The following is a 9774-nucleotide window of genomic DNA, read 5'->3' as shown; positions in this document are numbered from 1 at the left end:
TAATATTATATTGCAACTTTAACATTTTTAACACAGGGTCCTTATCAGAAGATTGATGAAGATCCAAAATGTCAGAAATACAAATTTTGGAAGACAACTAAATTCAGTGAATTTTAAAAATGCTGGAAGCTAGAATTTTGTTTTGAAAAGAATGGGCAGTCCCAGAACAGCCCTCTCTGAAGTGCTATATTTGGTGCCCTCATGTGGTCAGATAAATAAATTATATGAAACACTATTGAGCCAAGTGACATCATTGTCTGGAATGCTTTTTAAATTAGTTTAAGGAATATTAATAGCTTAATCAAAATCTTGTGTTTAAAAAATGAAAGTCACCTTGATGTATGTTTAAAGTCAAAATTTGGCATGGTCAACAAAACCATGGTAAAGTGCAAGGCTTATGGTGTAATTTACAATTATTCTCCTACTGTTTGTAGATAAGTAGTGGAATAGAAGCTGGTCCTCCCCCCCCCCCCCCCCCCCCCTTCCCCATAACCTCCCATTACAATGGTCAGCAGATACATATTTCCGGGTCCCTCATTATTCTTTCTGGATATATATAATCAATCTTCCATCATATTTGCATTTATAGCTTCATAAAAACACCAAACCCACACTTGGCGCATACAATCTCAGCCCAGATACAATACCAGCCCAACCCAAATCTAAGTCTGGCGTGGACTCGGCCAATTTCCTCCCCACTCTACCCAGCTTGGCACTTCAGCACGTTGGGATGCCTACATCAGTTCCAGAAGAACCCTCTTCATTTTAAACTATTTTTACCATAAATTGACCAATATGGCAGAAGCTCTCTCAAAAGAGTTGGAGGCATGAACGCTGAGGCCAGCGAAAGACCTTGACTACTTTGCCACGGGGGCTGTTTGCAGATCAGTTTGCAGCAGATGGCACAACCCTGTAATTGTTTCCTGGCTGCATTTGAACCTGAACCTGTGAAGGCAATTTTCCACTAGCATTGCCAGGCCTGTGCCTGCAGCAGTGGAGGTTGCTGGGGGACTGGCATTTGCAAGCAGTCACCACTGGTGCAATGGGATCTTCCTGGCACCTCACTTTTCTGATCCTTTTCTTCCCGTTCCAACAATTTGAGGAAGGAAGAACCACCCAAGCCGGTCCTCGTATGTTTCATATTCGACCGCAACAGCAATGTACAGACCCATCCAACTTCATTTATTCACTCTGTGAACTATGAGAGCGTGGCTGGCCTTTATAACATCTGTTGCAACTGGAGGAGCTGAGGGCACTCCATGCACATTCATAAACCCTGGGATTTCAGGCAATTATTCATTCATTTTCAAGTACACCATTTAAATGAGGCTGATACACACAGGAGGAGGAGTAAACATCAGTGGCATACCAAGTGCAAAATGAGGGCAACCACTAATTAACAATGAGTCAAAAGTTCAGAAATTGTCTCTATGGCTGCCCCAGCTTTTGCTGATCGAAAATACGACTGCAATTTAGTTTAGTTTAGTTTAGAGATACAGTGCAGAAACATGCCCTTCGACCCATCGACCCGACCAGCGATCCCCGCACACTAACACTACACCAGGGACAATTTACAATTATACTAAGCCAATTTACCTACAAACCTGTACGTCTTTGCAGTGTGGGAGGAAACCGAAGATCTCCGAGAAAACCCATGGGGAGAATGTACAAACTCCATACAGACAGCACCTGTAGTCGGGATCAAACCCGAGTGTCCGACACTGTATGCGCTGTAAGGCAGCAACTCTACCGCTGTGCCACCGTGCTACCCCCGTACAATGTTAAGTAATAGTCACAGCTGGCTTTATTTTGTTAAATCAATGCATGAAATTTACAAGATACTGGCTGACCAACGCAGGCCATGGTGACCCTGAGCTGACTGGCAGACCAGCCATCAAGATGCAGAATTTCCTGTGTCATCATCACCCATCATTTTCAAAACTGAATTAAACATAATTGCCAATGTGAGCGGTCAAAGTCCTCGACAGCTCCTCTCACTGGAGGGTCTCATAAAAGCATATCAGTGGTCCCACTTGGTTTAAATTGAGAGGGGTCAGTTTGGTAAAGAGTCACTGATTTAGACGTTTCCTTCCTGTGTGGTCATGGGATCGCTCCAGTTGACCTCTGCCCTACTAAAAAAAAAATTTTAAACGTTGAATTCTATTTCAGATTATGATGCCCAAGAAAAGTTCCAAAAGACTTGGTCTGAGTTAATTGGTAGAAGTTTTTAAGATTTTCAGGGCAGATCTGCAAATGGATTCCGATAAAAGAATCTATATTTTAAGTTGCTGGAAGTTTGAATTCGGGCACTAACTGGCGATGGAATTTGCCCAGCTGTGACATTGTCCAAGTCCCTCCAGCCACTACAAGTACAGGGTGCCTGGGCTGATGATGAAGAATCATCACCGTGAGGTGTTAAAATGTAGTTGCCACTTGTTAGAGAATGAGGACTGAGCCTAGAACATTGGCAGGAAAAGGGGAAAGAAAAACTGAGATGCAAAATAATTTCACCTTATCCTGTTAAATCATGCAACACAGCGACCCTGCAGACTCTAACACGGGTCAGTATTTGTGCTTCATTTGAGCTTCCTCACAGACTATTTAATTTCATGCTATCAATAAGGATGTCCTTCTTTTCCTGTCTCCCTCATGTACTTATCTAGCTTTCCTCTAAATGACTTTATCCAATTTTATCCTCAACCACTTAATGCCTTAATGAGTTTCACACACAACTTTCAATGATTTATAAGAACAGTTCCAAAAGAATTGGTCTGAGTTAATTGGTAGAAGCTTTTAAGATTTTCAGGGCAGAACTGCAAATGGATTCTGATAAAATAATCTATATTTTAAGTGTAGGAAGGAACTGCAGATTTATTCACAAAATGCTGGAGTAACTCAGCAGGTCAGGCAGCATCTCGGGAGAGAAGGAATGGGTGACGTTTCGGGTCGAGACCCTTCTTCAGACTGATGTCAGGGGGGCGGGACAAAGGAAGGATATAGGTGGAGACAGGAAGATAGTGGGAGATCTGGGAAGGAGGAGGGGAAGGGAGGGACAGAGGAGCTATCTGAAGTTGGAGAAGTCAACGTTCATACCACTGGGCTGCAAACTGCCCAGGCGAAATATGAGGTACTGCTCCTCCAATTTCCGGCGGGCCTCACTATGGCACTGGAGGAGGCCCATGACAGAGAGGTCAGACTGGGAATGGGAGGGGGAGTTAACGTGCTGGGCCACCGGGAGATCAGTTTTGTTAATGCGGACCGAGCGCAGGTGTTCAGCGAAGCGATCGCCGAGCCTGCGCTTGGTTTCGCCGATATAAATAAGTTGACATCTAGAGCAGCGGATGCAATAGATGAGATTGGAGGAGGTGCAAGTGAACCTCTGTCTCACCTGGAAAGACTGTTTGGGTCCTTTGATGGAGTTGAGGGGGGAGGTAAAGGGACAGGTGTTGCATCTCGTGCGGTTGCAGGGGAAAGTGCCCGGGGTTGGGGTGTTTTGGGTAGGAAGGGACGAGTGGACCAGGGAGTTACGGAGGGAACGGTCTCTGCGGAACGCAGAGAGGGGAGGGGATGGGAAGATATGGCCAGTGGTGGGGTCCCGTTGTAGGTGACGGAAATGTTGGTGGATGATATGTTGGATCCGCTGGCTGGTGGGGTGGAAGGTGAGAACGAGGGGGATCCTGTCCTTGTTGCGAGTGGGGGGAGGGGGAGCAACAGCGGAGCTGCGGGATGTAGAAGAGACCCTAGTGAGAACCTCATCTATAATGGAGGAGGGGAAGCCCCGTTTCCTGAAGAACGAGGACATCTCGGAAGCCCTAGTGTGAAACACCTCATCCCGGGCGCAGATGCGGCGTAGACGGAGGAATTGGGAGTAGGGGATAGACTTTTTGCAGGGGACCGGGTGGGAAGAAGTGTAGTCCAGATAGCTGTGCGAGTCGGTGGGTTTGTAGTAAATGTCCGTCACTAGTCTGTCTCCTGTGATGGAGATGGTGAGGTCCAGAAACGGGAGGGAGATGTCAGAGATAGTCCAGGTATATTTAAGGGCAGGATGGAAATTGGATGTGAAGTGTATGAAGTCAGTGAGTTCTGCATGGGTGCAAGAGGTAGCACCAATGCAGTCGTCGATGTAGCGGAGGTAGAGTTCGGGGATGGGGCCAGTGTACGTCTGGAACAGGGATTGTTCGACGTACCCGACAAAGAGGCAGGCGTAGCTAGGGCCCATGCGAGTGCCCATAGCTATGCCTCCGGTTTGGAGGAAGTGGGAGGAGTCAAAGGAGAAGTTGTTGAGGGTAAGAACCAGCTCTGCTAGGCGGAGGAGAGTGTTGGTCGATGGGGATTGGCTGGTTCTACGGTCGAGGAAGAAACGGAGGGCTTCGAGACCATCCTTGTGGGGGATGGAAGTGTAGAGTGACTGGACATCCATGGTGAAGATGAGGGAGTGGGGGCCTGGGAACCGGAAGTTATCCAGGAGATGGAGAGCGTGTGAGGTGTCTTGGACGTAGGTGGGGAGGGATTTAACCAGGGGGGATAGGATGGAGTCAAGGTAGGTAGAGATAAGTTCGGTGGAGCATGAGCAGGCAGAGACAATGGGTCTGCCGGGATAGGTGTGTTTTTGTGGATTTTGGGTAGGAGGTAGAATCGGGCCGTGCAGGGCTGGGGAACTATGAGATTAGAGGCACTGGGGGGTAGATCGTCGGAGATGATGTGGTCAGTGATGGTGCTGCTGATAAAGGTCTGGTGTTTATCGGTGGGGTCATGGTCCAGGGATAGGTAGGAAGAGGTGTCTGATAGTTGTCGTCTGGCCTCGGTCCGGTAGAGGTCAGCACGCCAGACTACCACAGCCCCTCCCTTGTCAGCGGGTTTAATGATTAAGTCCGGGTTGTTGCGGAGTGAGTGGAGGGCTGCACGTTCAGGAGGGGAGAGGTTGGAGTTAGTCAGGGGAGTGGAGAATTTGAGGCGGCTGATGTCACGCCGGCAGTTTGAGATAAAAAGTTCTAGTGAGGGTAGTTGGCCACACGGGGGGGTCCAAGAGGAGGGGAACTGCAGATGCTGGATTAAACCGAAGATAGACACAAAAAGAGCTGGATTAACTCAATGGGTCAGACAGTATCTCTGCCGAAAAGGAATAGGTGACGTTTCGGGTCGAGACCCTTCTACAGACAGTCTGAAGAAGGGTCTCGACCCTAAACGTCATCTATTCCTTATCTCCAGAGATGCTGCCTGACCCGCTGAGTTACTCCAGCTTTTTGTGTCTATCTCCTATATTTTGTTGAGATTGTACAAAGCAGGTAAATAGCATCAAAGGCACTTTAAACACAAAGCTGAGGAGTGACCAGTTGACCGAGGAAAATAGTTTCCTATTTTGACATAACCTATTGAATGCTGACTTACTTTAATTTCAATCATTTTTTGTTTTATCTCATGTACCATTTGCTGCTTTTCTTTCTATTCCTTGAATCAAATTACTTCTCTTTGTAAAAAATCATGACCCGTTTTTATTAAATATCTTAGATAATTTTTCTAATCAAAAATTGCTTTAAAATGGTTATTTTAATATGAAGCAACCAGGGAAAATAAATGTACATGTTTACTTTACAAAAATTATTTCAAAAGAGCTGAATACAGTTAGCAGACTTGACTTGGGTATTAGTTTAGTTTAGTTTATTGGCACGTGATAATAATTCGTATCATTATCTATATTTCATAATCTATATTTTAAGTGTAGGAAGGAACTGCAGATGCTGGATTAAACCAAAGATAGACACAAAAAGAGCTGGATTAACTCAATGGGTCAGACAGTATCTCTGCCGAAAAGGAGAGGGTGGACAGGGTGAGCAGTTTTAAATACTTGGGAGTTTAAATACTTGGGAGTCCGCATCACAGAGGATCTGACGTGGGCAACGCACATTGCCGCACTGGTGGGTAAGGCTAAGCAGCGCCTTTACCACCTTAGACAATTGAGGAAATTCAGAGTGTCTCTGAGGATCCTTCATTGCTTCTACTCTGGGGCTGTAGAGAGCATCCTGTCCGGCAACATTACAGTCTGGTTTGGGAACAGCTCTGCCCAGGACAGGATGGCCCTGCAGAGAGTAGTGCGTTCGGCAGAACGCACCATGGGAACTACACTCATCCCCCTGCAGGACCTATACATCAGGAGGTGCAGATCCAGAGCAAGCAAGATCATGAGGGACCCCTGCCACCCCAGTAACGGACTGTTCCAGATGCTACGATCAGGCAAACGCCTCCGCTGTCACGCTGCGAAAACGGAGAGGATGAGACGGAGCTTCTTCCCACAGGCCATCAGGACTGTCAACTTTTATAACCCCAGAGACTAAATTTTTGTCGACACTAATAGTAACTTATTAACTTTATTTATATGCTGTAACTGTAATTCTTTTTTGTGCACAACCCGCAGGCATTGCCACTTTCATTTCACTGCACAGTATGTGTATGTGACAAATAAATTTGACTTGACTTGACTTGACATTGCGGAGGATACGAAGATAGGTAGAGGGGTAGGTAGTGTAGAGGAAACAGGTAGTCTGTCGAAGGACTGACAGATTGGGGGAGTGGGCAAAATAGTGGCAGATTAGTTCTAGTTTAGTTTAGAGATACAGCATGGAAATACCTACACCAACCAGGAATCATCCGTTCACACGATTTCTGTTATCACAGTTTTACAATCTACACATTAGGTTTAAGATAGCTATCTATGGCGATGGAGAAGGTCCACGTGTTAAAATGCTCAACTGGGGTAAGGCCAACTTTGAGGGTATGAGAGAAGGTCTCGCTCAAGTTAACTGGAGCAGGTTATTTGAGGAGAAAGGAACATCGGCCAAGGGAGATGTTTTGAAAAGTGTACTGCTCCCCTTCTCACAGCACTTTGCTACCTAATCACAGGTGATGCATTGCTTGTTTTTCATCATCTTGGCACAGTAGAAGCACGATTTGCAAGCTAGGCTGCTGGACAAATGTTCATAATGTTATCTCCTCTACATCACAGAAAAAGGGTTGATTGGATGAACACGTTGCTGAACATCTCTGTTCATTCCACATGAGATGACCCTAAGTTTCTGGTCACCTGTCACTTTGATTCTCCATCGCACTCCCAGTCTGACCCCTCCATTTAGGCCAATGAAGCCTAATGTAAGCTCAAGGATCAACTCCTTGTTTTCCACTCAGTCATGCTGCAGCCCCCAGGACTCAATATTGACTTTTTTTTTCTGCTTGTGCCAGAATTGCCCATTTCTGACCCATCTTAACTTACATTTTTCTCGCGTTAGATGCTGCCAGATGGGTGGCATATTTTCAGCATTTCCCTTTGTTTCAGATTTCCAGCAACTGCTGTATTCGGCCTCTCAGTGTTTCTCTTGACAGCACTGGGCCTCTACTCGCTAGAGTTTAGAAGGTTGAAAGGGGACCTCATTGAAACTTATGACCAGAGGTTTAGAGCCTCAGAATTAAAGGGTGCTCTTTTAGAAAGGAAGTGCGGAGGAACTTCATTTGTCAGAGGGTAGTTAATCTGAGGAACTCATTGCCACAGAGGGCTGTGGAGCCCAAGTCAGGTAATATTTTTAGGCAGAGATAGACAAATTCTTGATTAGGTGTCAAGGGTTATAGGGAGAAGGCAGGAAAATGGGATTGAGAGGCAGAGATCAGCCATGATTGAATGGCAGAATAGACTCGATGGGCCAAATGGCCTGATTCTATTCCTATAACTTGTTTCAACATATTTCATTCTTTTTTATGCTCTCTCCAACTGGCCCCATTCATCTACTAAGCAGTTGCCTGTGCCTCCTGGACCAGCAAAGTCTCCACCATATTCATAGATATTCTCTCTGTTCTCTCTTCCCTCCTATTTCTGTAACTTAGACATGCTGCTCTTCTCAATTCTCCAGTTCTGATGGAGCGTCTTTGAACTGACTCTGTCGTACTGATAGAGGCTGCCTGACCAGCTGACTGTTCCTGTCTATTTCTGCATTAATTATCGAATTTTGCAGCGTACATACTTTTTTAAATTTAAAAATAATAATTCTGGTGGGCTGCATCCAGAATCACAAGCTAAAACTTTATCTGCGTGATTTCTCCTGGCAGCTGCCTGCAGATGCTGTGCCATTGTTGTGATGAAGTGTGGGAACCTCTTTCCATGGTAACCACACAGCAGATGCAGAAAAGGCTGTCACTAATGTGGAGCAAAATGGAAGTGAGGGAAATAATTGCCTTCATTATGCCTGACTACCTCTCTACACCCAGTATCAAAGCCCAAATGGAAATCCAAGCCACAAGTGGTCCCATGCCAATGCAAGGCCTCAGTTCATCCTGCCCACAGAGATCACAACTTGTGTTTCTGTCGTGAACAAGGTACAGAGGCTGTGGTAAGGAGCGGAACACCCAGCAACACTGGTCAAAATATACTCAGCAATAAAAACAGTTTCTGGTAGATGCAGAGAGCAATACTTCAGTGGAACCGTTGGGAGCCTTTCTGTTCTGTTGCTGTGCCAATATTTTGCAGGATTTTCTCATGGTTTTACTGAGAGTAACAGACATAAGTCATGGGTTACACCTTTAACATCAGTACATGGTGAAATGGCTACTATGCACCACATCACATAACTGGATGCACATCTGATGCTGGGCAAAGATCAAAGATCCTGAGGTATATCATGCCTAGAAATGCACGTCAATGTATTCCCCTCATGATGTTATACACCTCAATAGATTTCCCCTCATCCTCCTACCCACCAAGGAATGCAGAAAAAAATCATAAGGATGCAGCTGGACCCAGAGGGCTCGAGTAATGATGACACTAGATAGGCTGAGACTTCTTCCCTGGAGTGAAGGATGCCAGAGTGACTTTATAGAGGTTTGTAAAATTATGAAGGGCATTGATAAGATTGATGGTCATAGTCTTTTTCTCAGGATGGTGGTGTCTAAAAGCCTAAAACATGTTTTAAAGTGGAGTGGAAAGAGAAAAAGGAGAACCTAGAGGCAAGTTTTTCACAGTGAGGGTGGTGGATATATGGAATGAGCTGCCAGAGGAAGTGGTAAAGGTTTGTACAATTACAAAGTTTAAAAGGCATTTGGACAGGTTCATGGATAGAAAATATTCAGAGGGATATGGGCCAAATGGACGAAAATGTGAATAGCTAAGGAAGTTACCCAAGTCTGCATTGTTAAGCCTGTTTCTGTGCTGCAGAACTCTGTGACACCACGACTCTGTTTGCCATGCATGGAATTGCAATAGCCACTGCACCATTGCTAGTGGTGTGAGAATTTTCAAAATATATTAGAAACATAGGAACATAGAAAATAGGTGCAGGAGGAGGCCATTCGGCCCCGAGACAGCACCGCCATTCATTGTGCTCATGGCTGATCATCACCAATCAATACCCCATGCCTGCCTTCTCCCCATATCCCTTGATTCCACTAGCCCCTAGAGCTCTATCTAACTCTTTCTTAAATCCATCCAGTGATTTGGCTTCCACTGCCCTCTGTGGCAGAGAATTCCACAAATTCACAACTCTCTGGGTAATTTTTTTTTTTCTCACCTCAGTTTTAAATGGCCTCCCCTTTATTCTAAGACTGTGGCCCCTGGTTCTGGACTCGCCCAACATTGGGAACATTTTTCCTGCATCTAGCTTGTCCAGTCCTTTTATAATTTAATAAATTTCTATAAGATCCTCTCTCATCCTTCTAAACTCCAGTGAATACAAGCCTAGTCTTTTCAATCTTTCCTCATATGTAAGTCCCGCCATCCCAGGAATCAATCTCGTGAAC

The sequence above is a fragment of the Rhinoraja longicauda genome, chromosome 11 (assembly GCF_053455715.1).
Source record: "Rhinoraja longicauda isolate Sanriku21f chromosome 11, sRhiLon1.1, whole genome shotgun sequence".
In the NCBI taxonomy this organism is placed as follows: domain Eukaryota; kingdom Metazoa; phylum Chordata; class Chondrichthyes; order Rajiformes; family Arhynchobatidae; genus Rhinoraja; species Rhinoraja longicauda.
The sequence above is the reverse complement of the archived record's forward strand: the minus strand, read 5'-3'. Positions refer to the sequence as shown.